The 19,948-nt window shown below is 48.0% G+C and overlaps 1 protein-coding gene, 1 long non-coding RNA gene and 2 gene segments (V, D, J or C); 1 reads left to right on the forward strand and 3 right to left on the reverse strand.

Annotated features, from left to right (window-relative positions):
- LOC102523413 overlaps window positions 1–19,948 on the reverse strand; it is a 442,357-nt gene that overhangs the window by 263,752 nt on the left and 158,657 nt on the right.
- The window catches only part of LOC102521144, a 383,406-nt gene that overhangs the window by 256,700 nt on the left and 106,758 nt on the right, over window positions 1–19,948 (reverse strand).
- The window catches only part of LOC102511799 (immunoglobulin lambda-1 light chain-like), a 401,923-nt gene that overhangs the window by 245,539 nt on the left and 136,436 nt on the right, over window positions 1–19,948 (reverse strand). The gene's annotated exons all lie outside the window — the stretch shown is intronic.
- LOC116660951 lies at window positions 27–19,198 on the forward strand. The gene is made up of 3 exons (XR_004316655.1): window positions 27–37; window positions 16,408–16,417; window positions 19,072–19,198. It is a non-coding gene; the product is annotated as an uncharacterized LOC116660951 (long non-coding RNA).

Below are 19,948 nucleotides of genomic sequence, written 5' to 3' on the forward strand. Positions count from 1 at the left end.
GGGGTGATGCCTCTCAACGAGTGTGCTCCCGCCGCCGGTTACCTCAGTCATAAATCTCTTCCCTGCAGAGTCTGAGGGCTGAAAGAAGAGATGGTGGGGTCCTCTCTTCCTGGGCCCACAAGTGTAGTCACCCCAACAGCTACCCCCATCCCTGGAACAGGTCTCCCTTCCTCTGTGACATCCCTGCTTGTCTTCTTCGGAGGAGCTGAGCTGTCCCTCTTCCTCCAGCAGGGAGTCCACTGGGAAGTCACAGAGCCCGTGTCTGGGGTGAGAGGGGACCGGGGTCTCACCTGACTCAGTTCCCAACCCATTCCCAGGAGCAGCAGAGGGGGGACCAGGACTGGAGAGGGGACACGTAGAGCTGCAGAGCCAGGCTGGGGGTGACAACCTGCATTTTTTGAAGAATGATCTATTATATGGAGTCTCTTCACTTTAACGAGGTTTCAGAAGAAAAGGTGGCAATGTCAGCATGAAATTATGACAGCTTGCACTTTCTAATACAACAAAACTGGAATTCTCTACAGTTGCCAGCAGGGATTCCTGACTTCTGGAGGGAGCCCTGAGCCAACTTTCTAAATTGTCTGGAGTTTCCTCAAGGCACCAGGGTGGATCTCAATGCTTTCCTGGGGGGGGAGGTCTGGGTTGCAATGAGGAGCCAGCGCTGACTTGAGGGTTTGCAGATTGCATGTGGCAGAGGACCCCAGGGCTAGGAGCCTAGCACAGTGAGGGAAGGAGCAGAGAACAGCTCCCCCTGGTGGCTCTGGGTGATGCTGCCGGATGGGTAAAAGCTTTCTCTGGGCTGGGCTCCTTGGATGTGAAAAACCAGGCTGATGCCTCTGCCCCCGCCGCCTAGAGCTCCAGTGAGCTCCCCGACGTGGTGTCCAGGGACGGCATCTTCTTCTCCTGCAGTGGGTCAGGAATCCGCGTTGAAACCTCCGCGTCTCTCTTCCTCAAAGTGGCATCTGACCCGTGTTTTAAGACCTCTTCACATCTGCTCTCCAGCCACAGTCCATGTTCTCTCCCTCGCAGGGACTCCCCAGAGACCCTGGCCTCAGCCCAAGTTCTCTCTGGGATCCCAGTGAGTCTTTCTTGATATCAGCTGGATTCTACTCGGACTTTGAGGAACTTTTCCATCTTTGTGCAAAAATTATCTTGACCCATAATTTTCAAATTTAATGTGGGTCCTGTTGGGCAGATTTTCCTATGTTTTCGAGAACCAGTAAAGTAGATTGGACTCTGTGCCTTGTATTTTAAGAATTAGAAAGAGCTCTTTGTGTGTTTGGTGGGGTGCTAACCTGATGCCTTCCAACTTGGATTTAGTTCTAGAGAAATGTCTGCTCACTCATTTCTGAGACAAACACACATACCGCCCTCACCACACACACACAAAGAGAGATGCAGACTCGGGACATGGTGGCAGGTGTAGTGCAGTCTGACCCAGGACCCTGTAATTCGGGATAGAAGGTGGCAGAAAGAATGGGAGCCCCCATGACAAGCAGTTATTAATATAAACAGGAAGTGCAGTTATTAACATGTAATAGAGAATGTGGAATATGTAACATATAAGATAATAGAAAATATATCTATATCTGTCTATTATATGATAAGTATTTTACCTAATAATATAAACTATTATACACAGTATCTTATATATGCTTATATAAAATACAATGTCATATTAAATTTATATATTTGATATACAGCATATTTTAGTAAATATGTTAATTTTAAAATATTATAGATATAATCAATGCATGTAATTTTATGTTGATATATAACATATTATTTTATTAAATATATAAATTTGATTTACTACACATTGTTAATAAATATATAAAATTTTATGTGTTAGATATATAATTAACAGAGACCCAGACACTGCGGGCAGCTGAGTCAACACAGTCTGACTCACATCCTGGAGGAGAGGTGGGGGTTACAAGGGGTAGAAAGTGGGGTGACCAACCCCCCCGTGCACAGAGCATAAGAACAAAGGAGGGCAGAGGCTCACCCTTCCCGTCTTCCTCTTTGGCCCTAAAGGAAAGTCCTGTGCAGTGAGTGACAGATTGGGACAGGGAACAGGACCCTGACAGGAATGCCCCAGAGCTTGCCTTGCTGAGTCCAATTGTTGGAATTCCGACCGTCCCCTCCCCAGCTGTCCCTATACCATGTTCCAGGAGCATCGCAGGTGATTTTTATTTGCAAATTTGTTCCTGACATGAGATTGTCTGTCCTGCCTGGACATAACCTGGGCAATGACTTCCCGAGGCAAGTGTGTGGTCAGAGCTGGGAGCACACGTGCCCCAGGGGCCCAGGTGCAGAAGGTCACCCTCAGTGAGAACACTGCCCGCCAGGTGAGCAAGACCCGGAGTATCTGCCAGTTGTCCTGGTCAGGAACCCAGCTATCCGGTTGTCCCTCACGGCCAGGGCTGGGCTCAGACACCTTCTCACCCAGCCCCGACTCTGCCCAGTGATCCCAGAAAGCGTCTTCACTGGGGCAGCTGGGTCATCTCACCTTCTGCTTTTTATTCCTGTGTAAGCATGCCTAAGTCCGTCCCTCCTTCCTCCTGCGCTGTGGTTTTGTCTTTTTTCCTGCAATCTGTCCCAAATTGACTTCTAGCAGAATTCCTTTGATTTTCCCACTAGATTTTGTTTGTCCTGGGACTTAAGGAGCCCGTCCTAATGCCTGCTCACAGCACAGCCTTCCAGCCACACAGGGACTGAGGGGAGCACGTGGAGGGTACAGAGGACCCCCTGCCCTGAGGCCTGGGATCCGGTCTGGAGCCGAGTCTCTGCCATCTCAGCCTGTCCCATCCTGGTGGCCTTTTCCTCATCAAGACAATGACTGGTGGAACCAAGTTAGTGTGATCAGTCCCTGCTGCAGAAACAAAGTCTCTAGAAGCATCTACAGAGCCCACTGTCTGAGGCTCAGATTCACTAATGGGGTAGAAATCGTGGTTTCTCTGCTTCTGCCAAGTGCAGGTTTCTACCCTGGAGGCAGCATCAAGGTCGAGGGGCCAGAGCTCATCCCCCAACTTTGCTTCCTTGAACATTTGAAAGTGACCAGGCACAGGGGATGTTGTCCTCAAATGTGGAGTAGAGTGACCTAGAGACAGGCCTTCTCGGGACTCCTGGTGAGTCAGGAGCTGGCCCACCTCCTGAGATGCTGAGTTTAACTAACCCCGTGACACCCAATTGTCAACATATTCTGTCAATGGACTGAGCTCACCACCCCTGACCCCGGCCCTGACGACCAGCTCAGGGCCTCTCCTTCCCAATGCTGGTCTTTGGTCCTTCCTCCCCCAGGGCAAGGGGAACCTGCCCCACTTCCCACCATCACCGGCCCCTCCCCGACTCCAGGACTCAGAGTCCCACACAGTGTCGCCCACACCCCAACCTGGTCCCACCTCCCTCAACTCTACCCCTTCATCCACTGTGCAGCCCCCAGATCTCATCACCCAAACCAGACTGTGCGGACTCCCTGCAGCCCGTCAGGCTTCTGTCTCCATCCCACACCCCACACCACCCCACATCTCTCTGTGACACACCCTTCATTTCTAATCTGTTCTGTGTCTCTCCTCTCTTTTCCTCAGACAGTGTCAGGCCCCTGAGCAGGAGGACACTTCCTGTATTTTACACACAGTGTCCTGAGCCCAGAGACACTCTGTGGGACATACTGGTGGTCATTAAATGGTGAGGATTCTCGTTGTCTGGACGGTTGATGATTGAGTCCAACACATGCAGACTCCGTGTCCCGGGCTCTGTCCGGATCCCCTGATATGCAATAAACTGTTTCCTCAAAACCATATATTGAAGCCTGAACCCATTGTGACTGGCTTTGGATATAAGGCATTGAAGGGGGAAATTCAGATAAATGAGGTCATATGGGAGGGGCCCTAGGAAACAATTCTGGTGTCTCTCTAAGAACAGGAAGACACAGTGGGGTGAGCACACGGAGGAAAGGACACGTGAGGACACAGCGAGAACACAGTGGTCTGCAAGACCAGGAGAGATGCCTGAGGGGAGACCAAACTACCATCACCGTGGTCCTGGATGTCCAGCTTGCAGGACCATGAGAACTCATGTGTCTGCTAGTAAAGATACCCAGTCAGTGTGCGGTGTGACAGCAGCCCTGACACTTATCTCAGCCCCCGTGCCTCTGTCCCCAGGGCCGCCTGACCCAGCACCCAGGGATCTCTCCCCATCTGAGAACATCAGATGATGTGTGTAAACCAAGGACAGGCTTTGGAGGCAGATTTTGAAATGATGAGGACACTTTCACTAGAGTAAGTTCACTGGGGTTTGTTTCTTTGCCAAACAAACAAAGGAAGCGGCTGACTTGGCAGAGGCAGCTCTGCCCAGGGAGCCCCATGGCTGGGGGACAGCAGGTTTCTGTCTCACTTCCCCACGGGCCTGGAGCACTGTGTGACCACTGAGGCTGTCATCCCAGGATGCGCAGTAATAGTCACCCTCGTCCTCAGCCTGGAGCCCAGTGATGGTCAGGGAGGCAGAGCTGCCAGACTTGGAGCCAGAGAAGCGCTCGGGGACCCCCGAGGCCCTCTTGCTATTATCGTAGATTAGGAGTTTGGGGGCTGTTCCTGGGAGTTGTTGGTGCCAGTTTACATAATTACCCCAGATGTTGCTGCTGCTTCCAGTGCAGGAGATGGTGACACTCTGCCTCAGGGATCCAGACATGGAGGGCGGCTGAGTCAGCACAGACTGGGCCCAGGACCTTGCAAGTGGGAGAGACAGAGATGCTGCTTCTGGGGCCCAGACACAAGAGGAGGAGGCAAGGCCCAGGTGTCCTCCCAGGGCCCCTTCCCCTGTCCCTCATCCAGTCACCTGTGCACTGAGCCAGCAGGGTGAGGAGGAGAGGGGACCAGGCCATGGTGGTGATAGTCACTGGGCCCTGCCTTCTGTGGCCCCACAGATGAGTAGAGTGTCCCCAGTTCTCTCTCTCTTCTTCTTCATACTCTGAGAGAGGGAGGGGCCAGTCATGCAAATGACCTCCCTCAGCCCTCTGATCCCTCCCTTGGCCTGGGGTCAGGTCCCTCTGCCTGAAGGGGCAGGTGGTAGGCAGGGGTGGGTCTGTGTGTGTCCCAGAGGTGGGTGGCGTGTGTCACAGCTGAGCAGAAGGCAAGAAGCATGGCCAGGGGTTGGTCCCAGTTCCCGTCCCCCAAGACCCTCAGGCCCAGATCCCAAGCGCCCCCTGCTGTTCAGGTCCAGATACACATGCTGTGACCTGGTGACCAGAACCCTTCAGTGACAGTTCCTGTCCCTTGCTCTGTCCAATGTCCCCACCTTAGGGCCTGGCCAGGAGCCCCTCCTGTGTCCCCTTGTCCTCTCAGGCCCATCTGTGTGAGCAGGGCACAGGGACCCCTCCTGTGTGTGACTCCTCCTTGGGGGCCCAAGACCTCCTCCTCTATGTGCGCCCTCTGCTCTGAGGAGAAAGGTCTTCTCTTGGGGATGGGGAGGCTCTGGGGGGAGGCTTGAGTGTGTTCCGACAGGGTTGTGATGAGTAATCTTCACTGTATTTCAATGTTTCCTCACACTTGAAAGGAAAGTTCTCTGTGTCTTTTGACCAAACTGTCTCTTCTCGGAACCTTTTCTCCAAGCACAGAACACATATGTGCAGGAACTATGCCAAAGGGCCTTGTTGCAGCATTTTCTTTAAGAGCAAAATGACAAATATGCTAAATGTTTAACAGGGGATGAGTTAAACTTTAAATTCCCTGTAGCACGGCTGGGCCCAGGTGAACCTGGACACGCTGACTGTGTGGGTCAGAGATGCCAGACAGGGAAGTGTCGAGACGCCGTCCTGACCAGAGGGACCATGGCTGCACCCCAGGGTCTGAGAGAGGATGACGGTGGGTGGCTTTATAGCACAGAGGCAGGCGCTGAGCACTTGAGAGCTGCGGGGATGAAGGGCGTGCCCTGGAGATTGCTTGGATCAGGTGAGGGGGATGAAAGTCCCACCCAGCAGATGCAGAAGTGACACAGGTGAACAAGAGGCCAGGAGGGCGGGGGCCCCAGGAGGAAGGAAGCAGATGCAGCCTGTGTGACAGGACCAGGGGAGATGGAATCCAGGGAAGGAATCCCAGGGGAAGGAATTCAGGGAAGATGTCCTTGGTTGTCAGGTCAAGGCTCCTGCTGACAGGCTGGCCTGGAGCCTGGCTGAGTCCTGTGCAAATGGAGGGGAGGAGCCCTCTCCATGGTGTGGACCCTGTAGAGAAGACCCCTGAGGTCCCACAGCCCAGCCATGTGTGTCTTCCATCTGTGACCCCCGAGCTGTGGGGCATGGAGGCCGCTGTCCTGCACTGAGGGGTGGTGACAGCAAGCTCCTCAGGCTGGAGCCCATAGCCATGAATGAACTTGAGTGGATCATATTTTCACAAGTGCATCTATTGAGACGATCGCGTTTTTTCCCTTAAAGTCTGATTTCCATGGACTGATTCTCAAATACTAAATTATCCTTGAATTTCTAGGTGGCCAACTTTATTCTATTGGTGAACTTAATTTGCAAGTACCTTGTTGTATGTGTGTATCTAGGTTCATGAATAAGATTGGTTTTTAATTTGCACAGTATTTTGTCTGTTTATAAAATCAGGCCTCATAAAATACATCTTGAAGTATTGCTTATTCCTCTGTTTTCTTTAAAAGTGTGTGCAGAATATTTATTATTTCCTACTGAAATGTTTGATAAAATTCACCCACAAGACATCGAATTCTGGATGTGTGTCTTGGAGAAGGTCTGAAAATAGTGATAACGTCAGTATCTGTAGTGGCAAATGTGGGGTTAAACAGGACGGACTCCTCACTTCATCAGACTGTACTCACAGTTCAGGAACAAGCAAAGCTTTCACTGGGCTGTAATTGTAACTTCAATGTTAATATTATTGTGGATACAAAATAAAGTGCATGGGCGGGTATAGCTTAAGTGCTACAGCTCAGGCTTAGCATGCGCAAGGTCCTGGGGTCGCTCCCCAGTGACTCCTCCAAGAGGAAATGCACAGATAAACCTAATTACTCCCTCCAAACAGAAAACAAACAAAATAATCAATAAACAAACCACCTCCCCCTTCTAAATAAATAATCACCTCCCCCTTCTAAAAATTTTTAAAATACATAAATAAATAAGTAAACTGCATTTAAATGTTTTAAAGAAGTAAAATAGTTCAGTGATTTTGATAAGGGTAATATATTTTGAAATAAAAACAGCAGAAGGGCTCCAAGTCCAATTTCGAGTGTTGTGCACACCTTATCTCGAATGTGGCTTTGACAGATAATGGATTATTTCTTCATACTCCTGGTCTCCTGGTGTTGACATGGGAGCACATGGCCCCGGTAAAACCAGATGCTTGGACTGTGCCCAGAAGTGCTGATGACTGATCCGTCTCCACTGGGTGCACACCCCTGCTCAAGGCTGTGTCTGCCAGCATGGGCTGGGCACAGGTGGCCTCCTGTGCCCTCGGTGGCAAAGCCAGGACCCCGCATCCTGTCCCCTCCCTGCAGTAGAGACTAAATCTCCAGGGTGTGGGCTGAGGGAGACTCCGGGTTTCACAGCCAGGCCGGTGGCTTCTACGAAATACCTCTTCTTGGCACACACCAGACTCTTTTTTATAATAATTTTTATGATTTATGTAGCCCCCCAACTGTGGGAACAAAGAACGAGGCTTGGGCTGGAATGGTAGACAATTATAAAACCTGCAGACTCAGAAGTGAGAAGGCTGGTTGGCCAATGATGGGTAAGATACCCAGAGGGGGGCAACCTAAGACAGGCACAACCACCTCAGTCCAAGAAGAATGTTGTTAAGCAGCTGTTTCTCATATGTTCCACCCTGATAAGCTGTAAGACTTGCTGGCGCCCAGATGAACATGATTTACCAAAACATAAAGGGTCTTCTGATCTTGAGCCAGACACTGCCTGTTCCCATAGAGCGTCGTAAATAACGTCATACCTTAGTTAACCATTTTCCTTATCATGCTTCTTTGCTATATAAGACTATGTAACTTAATAAATCTTTAGAGTAGCCATCAGCTCTCTCCAAATACGGTGTGTCTGTGTACATTGATATTACGACAACAACATTTGGTGACCCCGACGTGATATCAACTTGGTGGCACTTGAAATATGTGAGTATTCTGGGAACTTTCTTTTCAGCCTTTCAGGCCCGCTGTGACTTACCATGGGTCAGCAACTGACCGTGCAACAGAGATTATATTTTAGGAATTTGCAACAGCTCTTACAGGCTATATCAGTTTCGGCTTCTCCGATGGACTTGCAAAATTTATTTGTAGCGATTGTGGAGCATTGTCCCTGGTTCCCAGAGGATGGAACCTTAGACATTGATCTCTGGGAGAAAGCTGGACAGGTTTTAAAAACGTGTTTCAAACATGGCCCATTTAATGACTACATGGGGTATTGTTCGGACTGCCTTGTTCCCCCTTTACACTGAAGATATATCTGACTCTGATCTCGCTCCTTCTTCTGCTCCTGCTATGGCTGCAGCTACAATTGCCACTGATTCTTCTGCTCCTGTTATAACTACACAGGAGGACTTTCCTTCACCTCCATCTCCACCTCTGGCTCCCTTGGCTGATGGTAATGAGGTGCAAACTTCAAATGCTAACACAAAACCTGCTTTGACATTCAAACCCAAATCACAGACAGGTTTCGACTCAGACTCTTCTGATGATGAGTCACCTTTTCCTCCTCCTTTGCAGAACCGTCTTTCATTTCATCCTCCTCCCATGAATCCTACTGCCCCTGAAGTTACATTTCCACTGCCATCTTCTCCACCTGCGTCTTACTCTGATACTCGCAATCATAGTAGAGTGCATGGCTGCTTACGGGAAGGTCTACTAAAAGGGAATCCTGATGTTTTTTCACGTGCATTTCCTGTCGTTGTTCAGCATGGACAGTGTATCCATGAGTCACTGCCTTTCACAGTGTTTTAGGAATTAAAAAAGAGCTTTGGGGAAAATGGCATTTAAGCCCCTTTCACTGTGGGCATGATAGAAGCCTAGGGGTCTAGCTATCGCATGCTTCCCTATGATTGCAGTGTATTAGCTAAGATGCTATTGACACATGCAGAATATATACTCTGGAAATCTGAGTATAATGATCTAGCAGTTACTAAATCTATGATAATTTAGGTGCTAATCCACCTGTTGCAATCAGTGCTGACATGTTACAGGGTACCGGACTATTTGCTACGCCCCAAGCACAGGCACAGGCAAACAACCAGTTACCCAGCCAATGCTCTGAGATCCCTTGCTTGCCTGGAGGGCTATACCCCCTTCTGGACATGACCGGGCCACAACTTCTTTTGTGAATATTAAGCAGGGAGTTAATAAACCCTACATAGAATTTATTGATTGATTGCAAATTGCTGTAGAATGACAGATTCCTCAACCAGAGGCTGCACAGATATTTCTTCTTAAATGTGCCTTTGAGAATGCTAATGCTGAATGTCAGGCAGCCATGGCTCATTTAAAGGGAAAGACACATCATTTGGGGGAAATGCTGAGAGCATGTCGGGAAGTCGGAACAAATACTCACATTGCTAAAATTATGGCCTCTGCTTTTTCACAACAACAACTGCAATCTACGCCTATTGTTTGTTACAAATGTCAGAAGCCTGGCCATATTGCAAAGAATTGCAGATAAAATAAAGAAGAGAAAAAGCAAAAACAACCTTCTAAGGTGTACCCCCGCTGTCGCAAAGTCTATCATTGGGCTAATCAGTGTCATTCTAAAACAGATGTTGGTGGCAATGCTCTGGCTACAGACGCAGAACTGTTGGGAAACTCGAAACGGGGCACTCTCCCCAGTGCCCGGAAAAAACAAATACGGGGGGCAATGGTCAGCAACAATGACCACAGTGCCTGTCAGCCTTCGACCTTGTTTCAGCCTCCCCCAGGGGCACTGGAATAGATCTGATGACTGTTAATGATGAAATTTTACATCATGCCGAAAAAATTTATCTTTTATCTACTAGAGTATGGGGCCCCTTACCTTTCTCTTATTTTGGTCTACTGCCTGGATGATCTAGTACAGGGTTAAAAGGACTGACTGTTCTCCCTGGAGTAATAGATAATGATTACACAGGAGAAATTAAAATCACGATCCGCTCCTCCTCTTATTACCTCATACCTGCCTATATACACATTGCTCAGCTAATCTTAATTCCCTATGTAAAACCACAACATTCTGAGAAGGAACTATGAGGCCAGCAGGGCTTTGGGCATTCGGGCCAACAGGCTTTTTGGATACAGTCATTAACTCATGGGAGACCTACTGTCATGGTAGCCATTCAAGGGCATACTTTTCAAGGCGTGATAGACACCAGGGTTGACAGAACCATAATTTCCTCTTCACAATGGCCTGTAGAGTGGCCTAAACAAAATGCTCACGTGGCTTTCCAGGGCGTAGGAGGAATTATGTCCCCTGAAACTAGCTGCAATGTCTTAAAGGTTAAAGGCTCTGAAAACAAAATGTCTACTGTAATTCCTTTCATTTTACCGATTCCTTACTCCTTATGGGGAAGAGATTTAATGGCCCAATGAAATTTATCTCTAAAAATAGATCCTTTTTAATAGGGGCCACTGAGCTCACCCACATTGTTCCTCCCATTGCCTTAACATGGACCCAGCAACAGCCTGTTTGGGTGGAACAGTGGCCCCTTCCTAGAGAAAAACTTAAAACATTGCAAAGACTGGTCAAGAAACAATTGCTGTTGGGTCATATTGAGCCTTCTACCAGCCCCTGAAATACTCCTGTTTTTGTTATTTAAAAAAAAAAAAAATCAGACAAAAGGAGCCTATTACAAGACCTTAGAGCCATCAACGCTATTATGCAGCCAATGGGACCCTTACAAAGAGGGTTACCCAAGCCTTCCTTAATTCCAGACTCCTGGCCTTTATTGATTATAGATATAAAAGATTGTTTCTTTTCTTTGCCTTTACACGATAATGATAAAAGAAAATGTGCTTTTACTGTACCTGTGTACAATAATCAAAAAGTTCCTCAACGGTACCAATGAAAATTTTTGCCCCAAGGCATGAAAAATACTCCTACCATTTGCCAACAATTAATCGGAGAACTTCTCCACCCTATGAGACAACAGTTCCCACATGCCTTTATTTTCCATTATATGGATGATATTGTACTCGCAGCCAAAACCCATGACATTCTTTCTAAATTATACCGTTCTATATACCTTCTTTGAAAATCTAAAGGCCTACTCATTGCTCAAGACAAAGTCCAAAAGAACACTCCCTGGAAATTTTCAGGCATGAGTATTGACACACAAACCATTAGACCTCAATTACCAAAAATAAATATCAAACAATCTATGACGCTTATACAATTACAACAGCTAGTGGGACATATCAGTTGGGTCCGGCCATTTTTAGGCATTCCTGCCTATTGCTTACACCATTTGTTCTCTTTATTGGAGGGAGACAGAGATCCTGCCTCCCCACAAACTTTGGCTGCTGAAGCTATAACAGAGCTACAGCACCTTAACACTGCTATTAAAAAACAATTCTTACACAGAGTACAGTTAGATCTCCTCATATTGCTTCTCATTATTAATACACCACAAACACCTACGGGAATTTTGGCCCAGGAATGGGGTTCTCAAATTTAATTTTTAGAATGGATATATTTATCTCATTGTTTTCACAAGGTACTACTTACTATTTGTCATACGTTTGCTGACTTAGTTGATAAAGGACGAGCATGGTGTCTACAATTGCTGGGGTCAGACCCTCATAGCATAAATCTTCCTTGTACATCTGCCCAATTTCATACTTGGCTCTCTACTAATGAAGACATTCAGTTGTCTCTAGCAAACTATTTGGGACAGATAACCTTTAAAATATTCTCCCATCTTCTATTACAATTTTGCATGCAAGTACCCCTTAGCTTCCCTGTGGTCCTATCAAAAATGCCGCTACCAAAAGCTTTAACTGTCTTTACAGATGGGTCTGGGAAAACGACAAAGGTGGCTGTAGCATAGCATGATGGCAACAAGTGGTATACACATTTCTCAAAAGGACACAAGAGTACCTAGTTTGCAGAATTAGCTGCCGTTCAATTAGCTCTTCGGCAACATAAAAACATTCCTTTAACTATTGTTACTGACTCCCTGTATGTTGCCAATGCAGTTCCCCTCCTAACCACTGCGATTCTACCTAAATCTTCATCTAAAACACGTTTGCAACACTCTTTGGCAAGTAGGGTTGCTATTAGAAAGAGAGCATCCTTGCTTCCTAGCTCATATGCCATCTCATACTAAATTACTGGGCCAGTAACAGAAGGAAATGCCCAGGCTGATAAGGTCGTTTCAGCTTTTACACAGGATACTCGTAAGGCTATAAGCGATTCTGCCTTTGTTAAAGCACAACGTTTTCATGAGTTACATCACTTCAACGCAACAGCTTTATGAGCCATGTATTCTCTCATCAGACGTCAGGCACAAAGCATAACATAAGCCTGTTCTCAATGTAATCAATTTACTATAGCAAAGCCCCTATACAATCTTGAAGATATTAATCCGAGAGGAATTGATACTAACCAGATCTGGCAAACAGATACTACCTTTTTTCCACCCTTTGGTAGGTTAAAGTATATTATTACTTCAGTAGATACATATCCTAACTTTTTCTATGCCACCCTACATACCAAGTGCAATGCTGCTAATGTAATTAAGCATTGGCTTTCCCCATCTAGTGCACTTGGAAGGCCACTGTACGTAAAAACAGACAATGGGCCTGAATTTTCAGCAAAAAATTATCTCTCAGTTTTGCCAAGATTGGCAGTTTCAACACAACACAGGAATTCCTTACAATTCCACAGGACAAGCTATTATAGAAAGATGTCACCGCACCTTAAAGTCATACCTACATAAATTCAGAAGGGGGAAATACGGGGCACAGGGAGCACATAATATACTACGTCACGCCCTTTACACTATTAATTTTTTGAATCACACCAAGGATGGTTCTACTGCAGCGATCCATTTCTCCAATCCCCCTATACCTATATCTTCTATGAAGAAGGTTTGGGTAAAGAAACCATTCCTGGATAAATGGGAAGGACCTTATGAGGCGAAATGTTGGAAGAGGGGTTCTTTATGTATTGATACAGGTGATGGCCTTCAGTGGATTCCACAGAAATATGTTTGATTGTGCTCCACGACTGATGAAGCTGACCTCTCTCCAGGTTAGTGTGTCATGTACACACACACACACATGATAAGCATCTTTACCTCCACTTCCTCTTCTGCAAGCATGAATCTATCTTATTGGGCTTATGTTTTGAACCCTCCTTTATTCACACCTTTAAGTTGGTGGCATGCAGATCCCCCTCTTGCCTCGAATGATTCTGAGTGGACATGTGGAACATGGATCCCACCGGTGATCAATACTGGAAGTTATCTGTGCAGCAATGATTCCTTGACCCTGTATTCCCATAATCCTCCTCTATGCATCCAATTTAATAACACAAGTAATTCTCCTTGCATACAATTACAAGCTCAATTGTATTTGTATTGCCAACCTAAGAAGGGGGACACTGCAGCAAACATTATATTTATTACTGCCGTATCCACATCCTCTGAAACATTTGTGAATGCCTCTTAAGCTCCTCCTGTACCCATTTGCCAACCAAAACTGGACTGGAAGTATAAGTTCTACTCGGTACAATGGACTCCTTGTCGAATTCCTCAACCTCGGAAAAGCTCCATTTTTAACATGACTCTGCTAGATTGGGGACCTCACGGACATTTAAGCAGTAACAATGTCACCATACAATTCAATACGAATTCCACAGCGCCCATCACATGGAGTGAACACGATCTATCTGGACCTATACTACGACTCATGGATGGAAATACAATTTTTAGTCCTATACATAGAACAATTTGGAGGTTAGGGTTGCCTTTTATTAACAGGGTTCTTTATCATGGCCACTATGACAACCATTCTGGTAAATACTCTATAAAACTAGAACAAAATGTTTCCAATTCTGTTATGGTATGTACTATGCATCTGTTTATCTTGGTGTGGGGGCCTAACAGGCTTAATATTACTGTTGATCAATTGTATATGGTTAATTTACCCTCACCTTTTTGGTACTCTGACTGTCTCTCCCATGCTAATGTAACCTCTCAGAATGTGTCCTTTGTTATGGTATTGAAAAAAAAGAGCTCATGTCTTGTTGCCTGTAACACTTAACAAAACCTGGTCTAATGCACAAAGTTTATATGTACTTTTAGAGTGAGCAAATGCAGAATGGCTTATATTGGCTCAAGCCAGAGAATTGGTTCTCAGGACTAAATTTACGAATCCTTCTCAATTTAGGGCTTTTTTGCCTCCTCGGCGTGGCTATCCTGTGCATGTTGTGGTGTATATGTCGGTTGCATAAACAACAGCAGACTCAAGAGCAAACATTGGCTATGATGCGGCTTCTAGCCTCTGCACAACATGATAGCTTCGTTGCTTTAAAACAAAATTAAAAACGGGGAAATGTAGCCCCCCAACTGTGGGAACAAAGGAATGAGCCTTGGGCTGGAATGGTAAACAAGTTATAAAAGGCTGCAGACTCAGAGGTGACAAGGCTGGTTAGGCAATGACGGGTAAGATCCCCGAGTGGGGGGCAACTTAAGACAGGCACAGCCTCCTGAGTCCAAGAAGAATGTTGTTAAGCAACTGTTTCTCATACGTTCCACCCTGATAAGCTGTAAGGCTCTCTGGCACCAAGATGAACATGATTTACCAAAACATAAAGGGTCTTCTGATCTTGAGCCAGACACTGCCTGTTCCCATAGAGAATCATAAATAACATCACAACTTAGTTAACCATTTTCCTTATCATTCTTCTTTGCTATATAAGACTATGTAACTTAATAAAACTTTAGAGTAGCCATCAGCTCTCTCCACATACGGTGTGTCTATGTACATTGATATTGCAACACGAACACTCACCTGCTCCCCCGTCATCCCTGACACCACAGTCTGAACATTGTGTCCTATCCACACCCCCACGTGGTCCCTGAATTCACTCTAATCTCATCCTCCCTCATATTCTATGCGGAACTCATGCATCATCACCTTATGTTCCTTCCCTGTACCCTGTCCAATGGCACCCACATCCACAAACCAAGCCCACATCTTCCTCCTCAGTCACGTGTGATGTATTCATGAGGACACAGACTTCCCTACATCCTCCAACTGCTGGAGCCTACTGGGCACCTGGTAGGTGTTCACTCAAGGGTGTGGATGGACGGACCTCGATACAGTCCTTCCTAGTAAGGCACATCTGGACTTTGTGTCATTGATTCTGACCTAGCGTGGGCTTGGTCCCCAGCGCAGCCACCCAGGGGTATTCAGGAAGTTCTGTTCACTTTGAGAACAGCAGACAAGTTTCTGCTGGCAAGGACTGGGTTTAGGGGCAGAATTTGAGAAGTCAGGATACATGCCTTAGACAAAGTCCCGTAGGGTTGTTTAAAGACCCACACTTCAGGATAAACAAAGAAAGGATGTAGTTGTGTTGGCTGAGCAGTGAGGGCTAAGGGACAGCAGATTTTTGTCTCACTTCCCTGCTGCCCTGGAGCACTGTGCGAGCACTGACGCTGTTTTCATAACATCCACAGTAACAGTCAGCCTCGTCCTCAGCCTGGAGCCCAGTGATGGTCAGGGAGGCAGAGCTGCCAGACTTGGAGCCAGAGAAGCGGTCTGGGACCCCCGAGGACCTATTGCTGTTCTCATAGAAGAGGAGTTTGGGGGCCATCCCAGGGAGCTGTTGGTGCCACTGAACACCATTACCACCCCCAATATTGCTGCTGCTTCCAGTGCAGGAGATGGTGACCTTCTGGCCTGGGGATCCAGACACAGAGGGCAGCTGAGTCAGCACAGACTGGGCCCAGGACCCTGCAAGTGGGAGACACAGAGATGCTGCTTCTGGGGCCCAGACGCAGAGGAGGACCTGGAGCCCAGGCGTCCTCCCAGTGCCCCTTCCTCTGTCCCTCATCCAGTCACCTGTGCAGTGAGCCAGCAGGGTGAGGATGAGAAGGGACCAGGCCATGGTGGGGATGGTCACTGGGTCTTGCTTTCTGTGTCCTCGCAGCTGAGCAGAGTGTCCCCAGGTCTCTCCCATTCTTCATACTCTGAGAGAGGGAGGGGCCAGTCATGCACATGATCCCCCAGCTCTCTGATCCCTCCCTGGTCTCGGGGTCCACTCCCTCTGCCTGAGGGGGCAGGGCACGGTCTCTGATTGGGCTGTGAGGGGCCCGGGGGTGGGGGGTCCCCAGCTGGGAGCCCTGAACAGAGGACACCAGGCAGGCCCAGGGGCTGGTCACAGCTTCAATCCTCTAACGATATATATCTGCCACCTGAGCCCAGCACATAGCAGGTGTCCAGTAAACGGTGCACACAGATTGACTTCTGAATAGTCAGCAGCCATCTTGATTTTAGACAGATCTGGGATCTGCGTGTGTCCCTAGTTCTGCCCTGACCCATCATGGAATCTCCCAGGACAACCCTTCTGAATGAGAGACAATCAGATAATGTGTTTTTTCCAGGACAGGCTTTAGGGGCACAAACTGAGATGCTGGGGCAACATGTTTTCAACCTTGTTCCCAGGAGTGGGTGTGAGATCCTCGATTTTGGTCACACGAGCAAGTCAAGGCCACACACATTTTAGGTCGCTGTCCAAGTGTGCAGGTGTCAGTAGAAAAATTTCAGTGGTAGCTTTGCCCAGAACCCTGCCTTCTCAGGACCTGTGCAACAGTGCCCCCTACTGGTCTCTGATCCAGGGCACCCTGGCCCCTGTGTCACAATCCAGCACTCCTGGAGGGCAGACAAATCTGGCACGTGTATCAATGTCATCTTATTCTCCACATGAGTAGACAGAGGAGGCTCCGTCCACTGGGTTTGGAACTGAGACATTAACCATCCAGATCATTTCTAGACAGTGAATGCCCTCCAGGTGCTAAAGCTGGGAAGTATTAAACAGTCCTTCTCTTGCACAGGGTTTCAGGATCACCTGGCATCTTGTTTGATCCTTCATGTGCCTGGGTCAGTGTAAATACAGGGCCATCCTGAACCACGTTCAAGGGGGAGGGTACAGCTCAGCAGTAGAGTGTGTGCTTTTATGCACAACGTCCAGGGTGCAATCCTGAGTACCTCCACTGAAAATAAGTAATAACCTAATTACTCCCCCAAGATACCTAAAAATAAATGAATAAAATAAACAAAGTTCATACTGTAACGGTATACAGCGTACTCTCCTGGTTGATATGGAAAAAATTCTCTACTGGTTACCCTGACAGATCGATACTTTTTTCCTGGTGGTGGTGTTGTTGTGAGGGACACCTGTTAGATCCCCACCCCCAGGACCCAATTACAGGCATCTGATGGCTCTCTTAACCCCTAGAACACAACATGGTAGAGACACAGTGTCCTCCCATGCTACACCTCAGGTTTCATTTGCCCTTTGATTGCTCAGCTCAGGATTCGTTCTTTTCTATTCTGAATTTGGGATGGAGTCATGATTTTTTTTCCATTTTGGTCTAATTTTATAATTGTTTTCAGTTTGAGGATTGAGGATAAGTCATTATTATAATCATCTGTAACTAATGACTTAATCAGTTAATTACTGAGAGGTGCTTCCTTGTCTTCTGACCCTAGTGGCCTCCCCAGCTGTTACCCATCCTCCAGGGAACCTTATGTATTTTCAGTAAAGTCCTCCATAGACTGGCATTGAAGACAGAAGAAAAGGTTCTAGAAACATTCCTGTAATATTGAGGTTCTGTGTGATAATGAGGATTGGATTATAGATTTCAGACTCCAATGAACTGAGATCCATTTAAACAACCTCCCAATAAAAGCAAAACAAAACAGAAATCAGAGTCAGGAGACAATTAGAACAATGGAGGTAAACTCGGGAGAGTAGCTGGTCCGTCCATGGGAAGGGAGGGTCTCCTGCACCTTGGCAACCAGGAGTTCCTCCCACCTGCACAGAGATTCTGCTTCATGAAGGTCTCAGAGCCCAGGGCTCAGCAGCAGAGCCTGGGTCCAGGCTCATGGGACACGTGGGGACTGGCCAGAGCAGGACCTGGTGCCCTGGGTCCCACGGGCGGGACTTGTCTCCTCCTTGTCCTCCCCAGCCAGCACGAGGGGGGCTACTCTAGATACTGGTGAAAAATGATTTGTCACTGGAAGACCAGTAAGAGAGGAGGTAATTTTCAAACCATTCAGGAATCACACTGACTCCAGAACATCACTCTCTCTGGTTCTTGTAGCTGAAGTGACGGCAGATTCCAAAACCACAGCTGGTGTTGGCCACAGCGGGAGCAGGGACTGAGAGGTCACACTGGAGACAGTGGGGGGCAGATGCCCATCTCTGGTCTCAAGGGACTGGAGTACTGGCCCACCCAGGCTGTGCTCAGCTGTGTGACAGTGGTCATCACCCTCCCACTCAGGAGGAGCCCTGCGGGGGTCAAGGAGGCTCTGCCATTGGACGGAGTCGGGAGGATTTTATTTGTCAGAATAATCCTTACCTATTTCTTAGTTTGAAGCCATTAATTGGCATTTTTACATTTTATTGTCAATTTCTGATGGTTCATTGCCAGTGTGTATTTTACCGCTCAATTCTGCATGTTGATTTTGGATCTCAGACCTCAGACTGAAGCTCTTAGACAAGAAGCATCCTGGGGTCACTCATAGACTCTGAGGGGGGCAGGGCCAGGACCAACCACTTTCTGTCACTTATAACATCTCCGTGGGGAGGATTTCATCTCAGAGCAGGTACTGTCTGTCTATGGAAACACAAGCAGGGTGAAATACAACAGCAACGGTCAATCTCAACTGTGAGATGAAGAAGAGGCTGTGACAGTGTGAGATTTCCTGTTCAGGAGGAAACTCAGGTGCTGCCTGAAGATGTGACAACAGAAAGTCACCCTGAATGAGACCTGGTCCCAGGCAGAGCAGCAGTGACGGCCCAGCGGGGAGAGAACAGGGGAGGTTTTAGTCTCACTTCCCTGTGGGGCTGGGGCACCGTGTGAGCATTACTGCTGCTGTCCACTGCAGCACAGTAATAGTCAGCCTCGTCCTCGGGCTGTAGCCCAGAGATGAGCAGAAGCCCTGCATTGGCCGAGGCATCTTTGCATCCAGAGAAGCGGCTCGGGACCCCAGGAGTCCTGGTGCTTAATTGAGTCTGAGTAGTAGCTCAAGAGATACCGGGGAGGACTCCCTGCCTTCTGCTGGTACCAGCTTATAATATAGCTGCCAACACTGTTCCCACTGCTCAGGGTGCAGGTGAGTCTGGCTGATGCTCCCGGAGTACTCGGAGAGGGAGGGCGGCTGAGTCAGCACAAGCTGGGAGAGGGTCCCTGCAAACACAGACACAAGGGGTAGATGGGAAGGGACCTGCAGGAAGCATTTCCAGAGTCTGAGCCACTAGGGCTGCTGCAGGCAGGGAACTGAGATGTGGTCTCCAAGGCCCATCCCTACCTGTGCAGTGAGAGAGAAGCAGGAGCAAGACAGGAGTCCAGGCCATGGTGCTCACAGCCCCCTGGTCCCCACGCTGGGGCTGGGATTTCCCCCGGCCTCCTTTCTTGCCAGCCTCTGCCAGAGGAGGGGCGGTCCATGCAAATGGGTTTCCTCCAGCCCCTCCCTGAGCCCCTATGCTGGAGACCAGCTCATAGCCCAGACTCAGTGGGATGGAGGATGGCCTACTCCTTGGGAGACCCTGGGAGCAGGCACCTGCTGAGACCACAGGGACTCTGCTCAGGGCACTCTGCCCACTGAAGGGGACACATGGCTGAGTCCCCATCAGGATCATACGACCTGCCCCCAGACCCAGCCTCTGGGATTCAGTCCTCCTCCCTGAGGAGCCTTGCAGGGACTACAGGGCAGACCTACAGCGTCCCCTGCTTCACGG

Source organism: Camelus ferus, chromosome 32 (assembly GCF_009834535.1).
Source record: "Camelus ferus isolate YT-003-E chromosome 32, BCGSAC_Cfer_1.0, whole genome shotgun sequence".
Lineage (NCBI taxonomy): Eukaryota > Metazoa > Chordata > Mammalia > Artiodactyla > Camelidae > Camelus > Camelus ferus.